The sequence below is a fragment of the Mus musculus genome, chromosome 16, assembly GCF_000001635.26.
Source record: "Mus musculus strain C57BL/6J chromosome 16, GRCm38.p6 C57BL/6J".
NCBI classification, from domain to species: Eukaryota; Metazoa; Chordata; class Mammalia; order Rodentia; family Muridae; genus Mus; species Mus musculus.
Genome location: NC_000082.6, coordinates 91,133,498 through 91,150,077, shown reverse-complemented (window position 1 = coordinate 91,150,077; position 16,580 = coordinate 91,133,498). Strand labels below are relative to the sequence as shown.

At 45.6% G+C, this 16,580-nt stretch overlaps 1 long non-coding RNA gene across 1 annotated transcript in view, besides 1 other annotated feature; it reads left to right on the top strand.

Moving 5' to 3' along the window:
* Positions 1-15,602, top strand: part of Gm41492 — a 66,077-nt gene extending 50,475 nt beyond the window's left edge. The window contains exons 2-3 of the long non-coding RNA XR_876242.2: positions 2,854-2,980; positions 11,458-15,602. This is a non-coding gene — a long non-coding RNA (predicted gene, 41492). The remainder of the gene's footprint in view (positions 1-2,853; positions 2,981-11,457) is intronic.
* Positions 7,808-10,933: an enhancer, noted in NCBI's record as "VISTA enhancer mm817". NCBI's record gives its function as "enhancer in: neural tube[7/11] | midbrain (mesencephalon)[7/11] | forebrain[9/11]" and the evidence as "EXISTENCE:transgenic organism evidence [ECO:0001131][PMID:17130149]".
* Positions 15,603-16,580: the final 978 nt, after the last annotated feature.

Sequence of the window (16,580 nt, the reverse complement as noted above, 5' to 3'; positions counted from 1 at the left end):
TTCTGTTGCTGTAAAGAGTCACCATGACCAAGGCCACTCTTATAAAGGAGAACATTTAATTGGGGCTGGTTTACATTTCAGAAGTTCAGTCCATTATCATCGAGGACACAGCATGGCAGTGTCCAGGCAGGCATGATGCTGGATGAACTGAGAGTTCTGCATCTTGTTCCAAAGGCTAACAGGAGAAGACTTCTTCTTCCAGGCAGCTAGGAGAAGGGTCTTAAAGCCCACCCCCACAGTGACACACTTCCTCCAACAAGGCCACACCTCCTAATAGTGCCACTCCTTGGGCCAAGCATATTTAAACCACCACAGGAACTAAAAGTCCAAATGCCCAAGACTGTGGGAGACATTTCTCATCAAACCACCACACTGCTTTTTACCCCTTAAGTTATTAAACACATGGTTTCCAGGCGCCCTCTCTGAGCCAGACTCTACCTTGGAGCTGAGATACAAATGTAATGCACCTTTTCCAACAGTCAGAGGCAGAAGTGGTCTGGGGCACAGATCTGAGTGCCTGGATCAGCACATTGGTTTCTGGGTTGGGGATGCTGCCACCTCTTTGCCTCAGAGGCTTCTGATGAACTGAACAAAGGAGCAAATACAGTGCTAAGATGCCCAGCTTTAGTTCCCACCTTTGCGATTCCCCAGCGGTATATATATATATACATGTATGTATATATATATATATATATATATATATATATATATATATATATATACCCTTGCATGACTTAACTTCTCTGGGTCTTTGTTTTCCAGTTCAGAAAACAGGAATGATAGTTTGAAGATCCTCAATCTTGGAGCAATGTCTAAGGGCAAATACTTTAAAAAATAATTTATTATCCAAAACTTCAAATTTAACTATGCTTCCGGTATTGATTTTGGACTCCTTGTTTCCAATGCTTACACAATGAAGGCAAACTCTGGGGAGGACTTGAGTCAGGAGTGTGACTGGGTTGGTGTGGTAGATTATGTGCTACAGAGGGCATAGCTGGGGACATGATGCCAGCCCTTTGGAGGCACCCAGAAGATCATGTGTGGATCCCAGACATTGAACCAAGAAGCTGCAACATTGAAGTTGCCTTGGAGACTCCAAGATGTTCGAGATGCCAGAGCTGTGAGCTATCTACTGAGGAAAGTTGCTAACAAGGAGTGGAACCATTCCAGGAAAAGAAGTTTGTTGCAGTCAACAAAGATGAAAAGAAGTTGGAGATCTGAAGACAGCTTTGACATCAGATATGGAGATGTAGAGTTTGGAGTTTGCCCAGCTGGTTTTTTTGTCTTGCTTTGGAGATTACAGTTAAGTGATTGGATGAATCTCAGAAGAGACTTTGAATAATGTTGAGACTACTATAGACTATGGGGACCTTAGCTGTTGGACTAAATGTACTTTTAAAATTATGTTGTGGCTAGATATGGGCCCCATAGATTCATATGCTTGAATAAGTCTATGGGGGCCAGGGAGAGAGGAATGTCATGGTTTGTATATTCTTGGCCCAGGGAGTGGCACTGTTGGGAGGTGTGTCCTTGTGGGTGTGGGCTTTAATAACCTTGTCCTAGTTGCCTGGGAGCCAGGATTCTGCTAGAAGCTTTCAGAAGATGTAGAACTCTCAGCTCTGCCTGAACCATGCCTGTACCATGCCTGCTTGGATGCTGCCATGCCCCTCCCTTAATGATAATGGACTAAACCTCTGAACCTGTGAGACAGTCCCAATTAATTGTCCTTATAAGAGTTACCTTGGTCATGGTGTCTGTTTACAGCAGTAAAATCTTAAGACAGTAGAAGACTTGGAAAACATGGTATGTGTGTGGGGGGGCAACTATTAAGAACTCCCACACTCCTTATCCCAACACCTCAAATACTTTGAGTGGATAAAATGGATGGTCAGAGCCTTGCTTTTCAAGTCTTACACTGCTCCCTAGTCCTGCCCGTCCCAGCTCTGGAGTTTTCAATGGGTTTGGTCGCTGAAGGACATGTCATACACTTGTTCCCACTGAAGTGTGGTGGAATGACAAGAGTCAGACATAGTACTGCGGCTGGTAAATGATGCTTTCCACCAAAGCTGCTTCTGTCTCCAGCAGGAGTCTCAGAGACTGTTGACTTGGAAGCTTCAGACCTGCCGTCTAGTCTAAACCCAGCGTTGCCACTTAATGAACCATGTCACTGGATGCCGGGGTCACTTAGGAATTGATCTCAGGACCTCTAAAGGAGCAGTCAGTGCTCTTAACCACTGAGCCATCTCTCCAACCCAAGGACTCTTTGTAAACAAGACAATTGTCCTTCTTTAAAAAAAGACAGAAAATACTTTCTATTTTATCAGATAACCTTGGAAGCAAAGGTTTGTTTCTCTGTAGCAGTGGCCCTCAACCTTCCTAATGCTGAGACCCTTTAATATAGTTCCTCATATTGTGATGACCCCCAACCATAAAATTATTTTTGTTGCACTTCATATTTGTAATTTTTCTCCCATTATGAATCATAATGTAAATATCTGATGCATGGGATATCTGGTACACGACCCATGTGAATGGGGTCATTCGATCCCAGAGGGTCTTGAACCACCTCTTGATAGGCATGTTCAAGTTGTTGTTGCTGTTATAGGAGTTGTTTTTATGGTTCCAAGTGAGGTTTTCCTGTTTCCAGAGGCCAATACTGTGTACCCAAAGATTTTAGAGTCTTGGCCCACACTCAGAGTCTGAAACAATAAAAAATGCATATTTTATTGAATACCCCACCCCCAGCGCCACCCCCAGCAGCAGGTGCTCAATGCATCATGAGGAATGTCTCTAGGCATCCTACAGAGAGAAAAATGAAGACTTATCTCTCAGAATCTCATCTCTGTCCCACAGGAGGAGATGAACCATAACCTGGGTCTCCAATTTAGGGGAAAGCAAGAAGGACAAACGAGTGATATGAGACTGACAGCCATTGGCTTCCAGGGCCATTTGTATGGGGACCGGAGGAGACTGGATCCAGGTGAAGCTCTGCTAACCCCTTATCTACCTACTTCTCAAACCTACAGGATGCTCTGATTTAGACTTGGTGTGTGTCTGGGTGTGGTGGACCATTGACCATGAGATAGAGATGCAAAGTTGGGAAGTAAACACTTGAGTTTCATTTAATAAATACTAGCAGGAAGTGTTGACATGCAGCTAAACTTGTGTTTGATAAATCTGAATAATTTTTATGTGCCCATTTATGAATCATGTTGACCCATGTTAAGGGGAAACTAAGGGGCAAGGCATATCCTAGCCTTCTGGTGACCTACATTTGGAGCTGGCTTTAGCTAAGCAGCGGCTGGCTGGTCCCTAGAGGGAGTTTTCAATCCATTCTCACTCTTCTGGGGTTACTTTGTAACATTTGGAGATTTATTTACCCCTTTTATTAGAAATATTTTAATCAAGGTTACAAGGCACAGTTTCTAGAACATATTCCTGGCCCTGGCATTCCATGGTTGATTCTTTATAGACGGTGTATTTTCTTTGTCCTGGGAATATTTAGGGTTTTGTTTGTACAGTGACTTACCTCAGAAAATGAATTTGAACCCATGATACTGGATACAACTGGGAAAGTTGTGAACTTGAAACTGGGAAGGTTCCCAGAGTACTGCTTCGGGACCCTGCCTTTTATTGTCTGCAGACCTTCCAAATCCATTGTGGTGTGGCATGAGACCCTCCAAATCCAGATGTTAGACATGGTGGTGTGGTGCGGCCCTGCTACGTCATGAGTTCACTCTTTTCTCTCAAGTGTTTTCCTCCACAGTCTGAACATTTAACCTGATGTTTTTATTTCTCTTGTTTTGAGGGACTTTTGCTTATTCTCTAAATTGAATGATTATTTATTTTGAGACAGGTCCTCCTGGCTTGGAACTCATTCTGTAGACCAGGCTGACCTTGCCCCACAGAGAGTCCTCTGCCTCTGCCACCAACGTACTGGAGTTAAAAGTGCACCACCATGACTGGCAGCCCCTTTGAACTTTGTTCTTTCAGATTTACCTCATCTAATCCACGAAAGCCAAAGTAAACAATGGGTTTACATAAAATAAACAAACAAACAAAACAACAGCAAAAGAAACTCCAAAGCTAAAACTCAGCCCATGGACTTGGAAGAATATGTTTGCAAATCCTAAGAATAATTGCCAAAATATAAGAAGAATGCAAACTAGAGCTGGCTGTATGGGTTAGTGGGTAAAGGTATTTGCCACTGACCTAACAGCCCAAGTTTCCAACACCTAAGACCCAGATGGTAGAAGGGACAACACACACACACACACACACACAAAACAAAACAACCCCCTGACTCCTGCACATTGTCTTTCGACCTCCACATGTACACTAGACAAGTACAAGCCTGCACACACACCAAATAAGCAATAAAGTGTAGAAAATTAAAGAATGCAAGCTATTCAATGTCAAGAAAAGAAAAATGACTAGATACCCAAAATGACATTTCTCAAAGGAAGGGAAAACCAATAGCCAAAAGATATGTGAAAAATGTTTGATATCCAAATCATCAGAGAAATTAATTACAATTTCAATGACTTATTGTCTCATACCGACTATACTGGCTATTGTCAAGAAGTATAAATGGGGATCAGAGAATAAACCAGCAGTCAAGAGCACCCGCGGCTCAGTCATGGGATTCTAGTTTGGACGCCAGCACCCACACCAGATGGCTCACAACTTTCTGTAAGCCCATCTCCAAGGGATCTGATGCCCTCTTCTGGACTCGTTGGGCATCTGCAACTCATGTGCACATACACTCTCATAGACATACACACAGATACACAAACACACATACATAAATAAGTGTTATTTTTTTCAACAAAAGCTAACGCGTCAGTGACAGTGCACAGAAAAGAAATGATCGTATGATGTTTGTGGGAAGGTATCCACTTTTGAAAAAGCGTTTGGAGATTCCTTCAAAACCTACAAACAGGATTATCATATAATGCAGCAATCCTTTTTCTGGGTATGTATCCAAAGGGATTGAATTTAGTTCGTCAACGAGAGATACTCATCTCTTTGTACACTGTAAAATTATATAATAGCTAAGATGTGGAAGTCATCCAACTGTAAAGTGACAAAGAGAATGTATGTATGTAATGAACATTTATATATGTGTGCACTGTGTGTGTGTGTGTGTGTGTGTGTGTACACAAAGAAGACACAGTGATGTGCCGTTTACCAAACAGGAGCTTCTGTCATTTCTAGCCATGCAGATGAGCACAGGAGGCATTATACTGAGTAAAGTAGCCAGACACAGAAACGCCATAACCATGCTCAAACCCGGGATGTAGCAAGGGTGAGTTTGTAGGAGCAGAGAATAGACTGATAGTCATTGGAGACTGAGTGGGTAGAAGGGTTAGGGAGCACGGAGAATAGGAAGGTGGTGTCGAAGGACTCAAGCTCCCCTCAGACAGGAGCATAGGTCCTAGTTATCTGTGATCCAGCATGATGACTGTAGTTAACGACTGTAGGCGTGAAGTATTTGCAGCCTACTTTTAATAGGGTTCAACCTCTCCTCTAGCTCACCACCCAGAAGAGATAGTGGAAAAGAAAAGTGATTAGGATCTGGGGGAGGTGGGCCTGTTCAGCACTGGTTCTTTGGGGGATGAGCTCAGTCTTCTTGGGCAGCAGTTCAGTCCCATAGCAAACACCAAACACGACTCAGCAGCTGCAGAGCAGTCCTCTAGGCAGGCAGAACCCAGGCAGCAGTAGTTCAACCCTGAAGAAGTTGCCAGGCTCGTCCAAATGGCCTAAGGCGAGGTCACAGAATTGGCAAGCTGCCACTGGGACCTCACGAGCAGTTCTTGGGTGAGAGTTTCTCTCAGTGTCGGAGTTAGCACGCTTAGAGCTCAGCAACACCATGTAAGGCGAACCGATACGTGGGTGTCGTTAGTGAAGAATGGCGAGGCGGAGCAAACCAAACCAAGGCTCAGTGCTCGTCTCCCACTGTCTGTGGGGTCATATTTATACTCCTTCATCAAGCAGCCTTTCACGTGTTTGCTATAGCAAAGCATCCGTTCACCTGTGTCTGCTTCAGGAAAACAGTCTTTCACGTATTTGCTTTAGCAAGGCAGCCTTTCACCTGTGTGCCCCAGAAAAACATCATTTGACCTAACTAACTTTCCAAAGAACAACAAGTTTTTACTTCAAATAACAGCACACTTTTTTCAAACATGAATGTAGAAAAAAAGCAATTTTAGATCATGTGGTCACTAATAAATGATTAAGGGTCTGAGCAGGTAGAAAACCCTTTCATTCTCCCTTTACAATATTAGAGTTTCTGTGGCCTCCAGGTTTCCCCTTCTTTTTCTCTGCTTCTGCCTTCTCTGTTAAGAGAATTTTCTCAAATATCAAATGACCTGTAACTGTCCTCTCCTATTGAATAACAGGGCATTAAGGGCTGGTGGCAAGCTCTGTGCACACGCATGTGGCTCTGTGACTATGGACTTTAGGTACAATGGCCTGCTCATGTCCCTGGGGGAAACTTGAGTGTCAGTGTCCCTGGGTCTCTACAGCCAAGACTCCGGTGTGAAAGCTCCAGTCCTTAGGATCATTCTAGAAAGATTAGGCAAATAACAGAGCCACCTCAACACTCAGCCTGGGGATATTTTTATGACCATGAGGGTTGAGACCAAGCTCACATCATGATTCTTAGCAACTAGGACAAAGTCTAGACTAGAGAAGTTCTTGAATAAGTATGAAGAGGTGACTCCAACGTATGTTTCCTGAAGACAGTGGTAAATGCTTTCATTTTGTGTTCCCACGGTTGCTAAGGAAGGAACTTCAGCAAACATTTGCTCAAAGACCGAATGCTCTCCCATCAGATGGCTGCACTGGCTGGTCTTGCGTCAGCTTAACACAAGCTAGCATTATTTGAAGGGAGGGAACCTTAATTGAGAAAATGACTCCATAAGATCCAACTGCATTTTTTGATTAGTGATTGATGGGGGAGGGCCCAGCCCATGGTGAGTGCCATCCCTGGGCTTGTGGTGCTGGGTTCTTTAAGAAAGCAGGCTGAGCAAGCCAGTAGGCAGCACCCTTCCATGGCCTCTGCATCAGCTCCTGCCTGCAGGATCCTGTTCTGCTTGAATTCCTGTCCCGACTTTCTTTGATGATGCGGAAGTGTAAGTCAAATAAACACTCTCCTTCCCAAGTTGCTTCGGTCGTGGTGTTTTAGCACAACAATATGAAAACCTGACCAAGGCAATGGGCAGTGGTCAATGGGCTTGTCCAGTTTGCCATGCAGGCCCACACTACTCTCCGTTGCCTCTGCCCTTTTGGGTGGCATCTCCTCTAGCTTTGCCACATTCCTCCCAATGCCCTTCAGTTTTAGGACCCCTGCCTTGTCTCCATGGGGGGTGTGTGACCACTGACACCTCACCTCTTCCACACGCACCCCTGCACATACGTATTCCTTGACTACCCTTCCCTGTGTTTGTTAGACACCTTTTTCCTTCTCATTCCCAGCTGGGGCCAAGACTCACCCAATATGGTCACTTGGGATGCAGAAGAAGATGTTGGAACTTTAATTTTCTAACCTCACTGTTTGCAGTTGTCTTGGTCTTCCCTGTATTTTAAAGTACTGGGAACAGTTGATCTGGTAGAATGGCTTCTTTGTACCCTTAAGGAGTACCCTAACTTATTTTTGTTTGTTGGGGTGTGTGGTTAACATAGGCATCCTGGGGGCTCCTCCCACCCACACATCCTACTCATATTCCCAGGGTTAGAGGATGCCCCGCCCAGCAGATGCCCCGCCCAGCAGATGTCCTGCCTTGTCACCCTTTCATCTACTCCAGGCAGCTGATGTTCAAGACATTGTTTTTTTCACACAGGCCCACGCTAGGCCAGAGCTCTATTTAACCAAAGATTGTCACCCTGATTCTGAGTCTCTTGCTTTTACCTCTGCAGTGTTGGTACCCCAGGCTTATTTTTATTATTTATTTACTCATTCATTCATTCATTCATTCGCGGTGCTGGACCTCAGAGCCAGGGCCTTGCACATATAAGGCAAGCTCTCTATCATTGATCTATGCTCCTAACATCGATTTTAAATTCTAACTGTGTTTCTAAATAATATCCCGAACTTTTTTAATCCTTGATTCTTTGCAGTGTTTTTTTTGTTTTTTGTTTTTTGTTTTTGCTACCAGTTTCAGCTTTCCAAACAGAGGATAACTTCCAGGGGTATCTTACAGTTCTTTTGAACAAATTGCTTAAAATAGAAAGGCTGGGCCAGACTTGGGCCGTATTCCAGCCTTGTGGGAAGGTGAGGAAAGAGAGTTCCAAGGTCAGTTCTGGGCACAGAATTCCCAGTCTGGGGAATTTAGTAAGACCCTATCTAAACAAACAGATAAAACTTGGGCTGAGAATGGAGTTCACTGGCATTTGCCTAATAGGGCACAAGGCCCTAAGTTCAATTGTTAAGGCCCCAAAACGGCTTTTTTTTTTTTTTTTTAAGTTGGGAGACAAGGCAGAGCCATCATCATGTCCATGAAATTACAGCGAAGAAGTAAAACAAGGTACTTCGAGTCACAGAGCAGCAGTCCCTCAGCTCCATTTAGAGAAGCAGTGCATGGGCAGAGCCGTGCTTCCAAGCGATGCGCTAAGATTCCCCAGACACACACCCAGAGTGGGTGGTCCCCTGCCTTCTCCCAGCTTCCGCCCCGCGCAGCCCTAGAACCTGGAGCAAAGTCCTCACTGCAAGGTGGGTGTCAGCTTCAGAGCTGTGGTCAGGGCCCCGCAGCCTGTTAGTTTAGCAGTGCGTCTCTCCAAGGTCAGCAGTGGTCCCCGCAGAGGTTTGCTTCTGGAAGCTACTTCTTAGGAAATGAGATAACGCCTAGCAGCAGCTGGAAGTCCCGGGGCTTACATCCCTAACAAGTAGGAGCCTCACCTGAGCAGCAGGCCCGGGGGCTCCTTCTCATTCGGCTCGCTTGCTGTGCGCTCAGACTGGACGGGCAGTACAGAAGCCAAACGGCTCAAACCTGTGCAAGGGGGAAAGAAAGCCAATCAAATGTCAATGATGATCTCATTAAATAATGATTTTCATTCAAATTCCATAATACGAATTTCTCAGACCTCCTTATTAGTCGTGTCAAATAAACTTTGCTTTAATAATTGACGGCAGTTAAATTTTTTTTTTTTTTTTGCAGTCATTTTAGGTTTGGAGATTTTTTTTTTTTAATAGTGACCAAAAAAAAAAAAAAAAAAATCTTGCTCCATTCAGCCTCCTGAGAATGTTGGGTCGAGTTTTTTGATCCCTGTGACTCATTAATTTGGGGGCTGATGTAGTGCGAGGGGTTCTTGTTAGTGGCGTCTGTCCCGGCTGTAATGTTTTTGTTATTTTTCCTCATTTGTTCCTTCTGACATCATGTCATTACAGAATGGTGCTGTTCAGGCCCTGCCTTGGCTGTTCGTTAGCGTGTGTTTAATGAGCAGCTTAATTGAGCTGTCTAGTAGGCCACCTGTCGCCCTCCGGACTTATTAACATACTAATGGCCTGACATTGTATTCACTGACAGGCAACAGGGCTTACTGATTTGATGTCTGGGCATGGAGATTTTATAGGAATGAGAGCGGGCATTGGAAAGGGGGTTTAAAAAACGCAAATTAACTCTTCGGTATCTATGTGTTTATGGGTCTGTGTCAGGAAAGAAAAAAAAAAAAAATCAGCCGATCTCTGGCCAGGGTAGCTCATTCCCCGAGGGAGTCCCGCACTGCCATCCTTGCAAGCCGGGCTGTGAGTTCTGCAGGGGAGATACTCGGTGTAAGCAAGCTTTGTGTCCATTACAGAATTACTGTTGGGAACTGCTTCAAAGCGGAGTCCTATAGCCCGGGAAAGTTCTGAGACTTTCCTCCGCTGTAGCTTATACAAATGAGAAGCAGCAAGGCTCCACATGAGGGATTTGAGTGCTGTCTGGGTCCCCGCCTTCTAAATCCAGTTGAGGACTGGGTTGGGAACTGGGCTGACCCGCTGAACACCAGGGGCTTGAAGAAATTGGCGGAGCTCACACGAGCACGTCGGGGAGACACATTGATTTTCTTTGTGCTTCTTTGGGAGTGTAAGCGAGCCTTTTTCTCATCCCTTGTCCCTTGTAGAGGCAGAGGGGAAGGCTTCTGCTCAGGGGGAGACTACAGAGAGAGGGGAAAGGACAGCGCCCCCCACCCTTCCCACCTGTCTCTTCTTCCTCCTTGCCTGCCTACAGACCTAGCATAGCCGCCAGTCTTCAAAGCAATGGCTCTGGGAATCTATACGGATTAAAATCTGCAGACGGGTCATCACTAACGCTGAGCAGCAATGTAGAGCAAGCCAGGCTGGCGAGAGCCCCCTGACAGGGAGATGAGCCGCCTGGTTCTCCCGGGGCCTGTAGTTCTTATCAGGACAGCCAGGGCCTGCTGTGCACAGAGCCAGAGCGCTCTAGCTGCCGCTGCCCAGAAGCTGCATTCCAGAACTTGGCATGTCCAAGCTGCAGCTGGCAGAGGCTTCATGTGAGGTCACATGGATCCCCTCCCTCCATTCTTTGAGCAGAGAGAGTGCTGTCAGGACAGTCCCACTTCTTCTCCATGGAGGAGGCGGAGAATTGGGGACCCATCCAACTGATCTGATGATGATGGTGGTGGTGGTGATGATGATGATGAGGATAATAATGGTAATGACAGCAACACCTCTAGTCTCATCTGCAGCCAATCCTGACCACTTAGCCTATAAACATGATATCCTGCAGGTGTTTCTTCTCACACTTTCTCAGCATAGAGAAGCTCTTGAGCTGTCTGTTTGGAGGACAGGATCAGGAAGTCCTCAAGTAGTGTGAGATGTGGCCTCTACCCATAGATACAGAGAACACTTGCTGCTACAACACAACTATGACAAAGACATCACTTAGTCTGTTGTGGGACACCTGACCACAATGCAGTAGCCATCAGAGGGTTGTCCTAGAGTAGGTGTTCAGTGGGTTGTATGTATTATCTTTGAAAATGCCCCTTCCATACCCAATACCCCCTTGAGATAAGTACCATGTTATTCTGTCCTAAGATGGGAGAATTAAGTAATGTGTCTAAGATGACGCAGCCATCTGGGCATTCCATCTGGATCTCTGTAGCTTCAATACGCACACCATTTACTTTACAACACCATCCAGAACTTGGCCAAGATACCATGCACTGATTACATTACCAAGACCAGAGGTGATGGTTGATTCTATGCATCTGTTGGAAAAGGCCGCAGGGTGACCAGAGATTTGGTCCAACATCCTCCTGAATACTTCCATAATAGTGCTGTGGGGGCTAGACTAATGTTTTAATCAGTAAGCCAAATAAGGCAGATTGCTTTCTGACTTGTGAATGGACCTTGTCCACCCTGCTAAAGGGTTGGGCATAACAAAAATACTGACCTCTCCAGAAGCAAGAGAGAATCCTCCCTCCTCCAATACTGGATTTTTTTTTCCTCTTCAGATATGGGATATGAACTAAACATTGGTCTTTTGGGCATCTCATCTGCGACCTAACAGACTGGATATGCACAACCTGTTTCCTGGATCTCCTGCAGGCCTTGGGACTCAACAGCATCCAAAAACCACACAAGCCAATTCCTTATAATAAAACCATCTTTCTCCATAAATCTCTCCAGGGCATTGGTTCTGCGTGTCTGGCACACCTTGGCTGAGGTGGCTTTCGCACATGAGGCTTGCCATATTGTAACATTGTTTCTCAACCACACATGAGGCTTGCTGTATTGAAACATTGTTTCTAAGCCGTGCTGTTTCACTTGTGTTGGGACCAACCTGCCTCCTGGATAGGCTTGTCGTTTAGGAGAAAGAGCTTGGGCTAACACTGCTAATACTTCCTGTGCTGTCGGCCATCGGAACACTTATTATTCTGGATGATTTCCCCATCAGTGATCTTCCAGTTCCCCGATTCTCTCTTCAGCTGTTGCTTTCACTGGCTTTGTAAATTCCAGTCACTAGCTCCCGTGTCCTTGTAGGCTAAGGCTTTATTTTTTGAATACCCATCTGCTCTTTCTCCTTTCTATATGAGTCATGTCCTTAGCTTCTTGGTGAATCTTTTTAGACAATCCATAGTGTTTATCCTTTAACTCAAAAGGTATTTATTTAGCGCAACTCCCCACCCAGTGTTATGCTTAATTCAATTTTTTTATTGGAACTTTTTCCATACAATATCTTCTGATCGTGCTTTCCCGTCTCCAATGCCTCCCATATCTTCCATCTTCCCTGTCTCTCCTCTCTCTCTCTCTTTCTTCTCTCTTTCTTCTCTCTCTCTCTCATAAATAGGCAAAACACTTGGCTTGTTAGTGTGTGTGCACATATAAGTACCACCATGTGTGTGTGTGTGTGTGGGGGGGGTGACCATGCTCAAAGGATAACTTTCAAGAGTTGGTTCTTTCCTTCAGTCATGTGGGTCCTGGGGATTGAATTCGGGTCTTCAATCCTGGGAGCAGGTGCCTCACTCACCCTTTGGGCCACCTCACCAGCCTGCACAAGGATTTTTAAAACTCTTTTCACAGTGCACCATCATTTCCCCAGTCTCCTGATGGTTTACTTTTTAAATTACATTCGATAGGAATTTGTTGATTTGTTTTGCCTCACTGCGATGCGGTCGATGCGCTGCGTTTGCTTGGCTCTTCTGGCCGTACCCTTTGCAGGGTTTCTTACCCCTGCCTTCTCTCTAAAGGTCTCTGGTTCGGAGCCAAACAGAGTTGTTTCAGAGCTTTCGTCCTCACAGGGCTACTGGGGATGCTGGGTTCCGATCTTCCCGACTAGCTATTGAACCTTAAGTCTAGCCAGGGGCAGACAGAAGCATCCTGTACCCTATCTGTAAAGTGAAAGCTGCCCTGCAGCCCTGGATGGTCCCCAGCCCTGCACAGAGCATTCTCATACTGCACAACGAGCTTCCCAGCTCCCCTGTCTCCAAGTCCAGCGTGCTGGGACAACAAGCCCACCCTTCAGTTCTGTCCTGACCATGAATAGGTTATAGTTTCCTTTTGCTTTTATGTTTTGAGCACATGATCGAAACAAATCTATCATTTGTCTGCATTGATGCAGGAGAGAGGCTCAAAGCACGATTCTTGATAGATTTCAATACTCCCTACAGTCTCCTTTTATCACTTTTTGGCAGTAACCGCCCCCACCCCTGCCCCCATCTCCTTACAGGGAAGAGTTGCCCAGGTACCTTGGCTTTACAAAGTGTTATGATTAGGAAATCAGAATGCTTAGCAATTAAAGGCAAGGACTGAGCTGGATGTCCACAGTTCAAACCTCACATCTACTGTTTGATCACGTGACTTTTAGGCCAAGCTATTTAATGCTTTAAGTCCTAATAGCCCCATCTGAAAGACATACCAATTGTGTAAACCTCCTAAGATTATCTGAAAGATTAAATGAGATAATCCATGTAAAACACTCTCCCCAGAGTTGCTGGCACACAGTCAGCCCTCAGCAAGTGCCTGCCATGATTACAGTAGTTGCCACTGCTGGATTAGAATCAGAGCCCAACCTCAGAGGAGCAGCACTTTGTTGAAAGACTCCAGTGGTCTAAGCATCAGAGGAGAGAAAAGCCAAGGAATTACTTAATCACAGGATTTTCCAGGCACTTTTAGGTCGTGACGGCTGGGTTCCGTAACAAATCTGTGCTTTGGTTTAGTTGTTAGATAGCAAGAAAGCAGAGTCCGGGATTGTTGTACACATTTGGCCACAGGGATATCAACGGTCAAATGCAGGCGATGGTTTCTGGGACAGACACTAAAGATGGAACTGTTTCTTAAACAGAACATAGGAAACCGCCCCAAGGCAATTCTGTTTGTAGACTGTAGTGTTTGAATGAGATGTCCCCTATAGTCTTGTTGTTTTAATACTTTGTTCCTAGTTGGCCACTGTTTGGGGAGCTTAAGGAAGGTGGCCTTGGAAGAAGTGTGTCACCAGAGGTGGGCTTTGAGGTTTAACAAGCCTCCAGCTACTCTTAGCATGCTCTGTTACCTGTTTCTGGTTTAAGATGTGAGTTCTCAGCTCCTGCTTCAGCTGCCTGCTGCCTCTGCTCTGCCATCATGGACTCAAATGCTCTGAGATTGTAAGCTCAAAACAAATCCTTCCTTCTATATGTTGCCCTGGTCATGGTGTCTTATCACAAAAATAAAAAATGGCTAATCATTTTCTCTGCAACAAGTTTGCAGACCAAAAGGAATTTGCCAAAATGTATACATTTACTGTCTACCAAGATGTAAAATAAATTAAGTTTTTTGTTTGTTTGGACAAGAAATTTACCAACTTTGGGTTTATGTTTTCTGTAATTTCATGAACCTTTTCATAGGGACCAGTAAGATTTGGGCAGCAGCAGAAGCTGGGCCAGAGCCCCCCTTTCCAACTTAGCTACCATACAGGCCCAGATCCAGTGCTTGGAATTGGTCTGCCTCAACATCTACCCCATGTGCTAGCTGCTGGGGCATGTGAAGGGGCTGGCCCTGCAGAACCAGAGCTACAGGACCACTGTGACTCTGCCAACAGCAGGATAGCTGAGTCTCGGCAATGGTCCAGTGTTGATGCTGTGTCAGGAACCAGAGAGTTTGAGCCAGACCAACAACCATTTGCAATGACTCCATTTGCTGAGGGAACACATCAAAAAGAGAAAGTTCCAGCATCATGTCTCAGTTCTGAAGAAGTCAAGAAAAAAGTTGAAGCCTTTTTGGCAAAGGTAGGATTTGTAGATAAAACTGGAGCTTCCAGAGCAGACCATGTGAAACAGGAGAAAGGCACTTTCTGGGAACCCAATGCCCAGGTGACCGTAGAAAAAGCAAATGGGTGGCTTTCCAGTTTCCAGTGCCACTGCGAGAGGCAAATGCTCAGAGGAGGGAAAGAGAGAGGTGGATAGGGGAACATGTGGTTGCTGGGTAGCACCAATAGGGTGGTGTGCAGCAGCCTGGAGCTTGTACTCCAACTCAGCTGCCAAACACAACATAATTGCCCTGGCTCTGTGCAATGACAGGGTGTCCAAGATGAAGAAGAGTTCATTTTCTGGATCAAAAGACCTCCATGGTCCATGCAGACCTGGAGGCCACTTTGGTATCCATGGTCCTACAGTAGCTTGGAACTGTGTTGATTCCCCTGGCCCAAGTTACCACCAAAGGCCAGACAGATGTCCTTAGTCTGGGCCACTGCCTGAGGCCATGGTGATGCCTGAGCTGGTGCTGTCACTGAGGGCTATGATAGTGTCCTTCTTCACGCAGTGACAGAGGGCCACGTTGATATCCGTGATTCATGCTGCCACCAGAGACCATTCGGAAGTCCGTGATCCGTGATCCTGCTGACTGTAAAGGGCAAAGACGCTTCTTTCTCAGTGGTATCGATGACTGCAGACTCACAGTTGAGAGAGAGGGATATAGAAGGCTTCTGTGGCAACCCCTACATCCATCTACCCACCCACCCCCAAAGTAACAGCCTAGACAGAAAGCCACTGAAGAGAACTCTTAAAAATTGTAGTAAGGATGCTGAAGTATAGCTCTCCATACGTGATGGCTTCTGGAGGGGGTGCAGGTGGGGAAGGGCTCAGTTTTCTTTATGCAGATGGACACCAAGAGTGTGACCATGCTCCAGTGACGGCTCAAACTAGTCTTGGTTTCTCCTCCTCCTCCTCCTCCTCCCCCTCCTCCCCTCCTCCCCCTCCTCCCCTCCTCCTCCCCCTCCTCCTCCTCCCCTTCTTCCTCTTCCTCCTCCTCCTCTTCTTTCTCCTCCTCCTTCTCCTTCCCCTTTTTTCCTCCCCCTCTTCCTCCTTTTTATTTTGCAGGGGAAGATCACAGGGTGGGGAGGAGGACCTGGGAGGACTGGGAAGTGAGTGTGCTTGGAGTTCAGGATGTGAGACTCTCACATAGTCAATAGCAATATTGTGAAAATCCAAAAAAAATCAATAATTAAATCTTTAAATAAATATCCTAAGAGTTAGGGAGAAAGTGGTAGAAGACCATGCTTTTCAATTTTCTCTCTTTCTTTATTTGGGCACTATAGGAAAGCCCAGTTGGGTTTGGACGCAGGAATGAGGAGTGCTTATTGCTCTGCAGAGGACCCTGGTTCAGTTCCCAGCACCCACATGACAGCTGCGAGGCCCTGTAGCTACACTTCAGGGGTACCTGACGCCCTGCCCTCATCTTGCCTCAGCAGGCTCCTGCACAAGTGTGATGCACATGAGCTAGCATGAGTGTGTGCATGTGCACATAAATAAATAAATAGAAGTTTGAAGTGTGATTGTTGGCTGTGAGATAAGAAAACTAGATCTGCTTTTAATGAAATGCCACACTTTTGCTCACCTACAAGACATTTAGTTGTAAGCTCTGAACTGGGAAATATAACTTTGCTTAGTCTACAGGCCAACCAAAAGTAAGATTAAATGTGGTGTGGCTGAGGTGTGGAAACAGGCACTTTTGACCAAACAGTTCTCAGTAGACACAGTTTTTGATTGACTGGGAAGTAGTTAACTTACTCAGCTGAGCACCCATCAGTGGTTGTGGACGGTGGTATGTATACCCTAGCTTTCTTCCTGCGCTGTAGTAACTCCCTACTGGTTTGTGTAGCCAG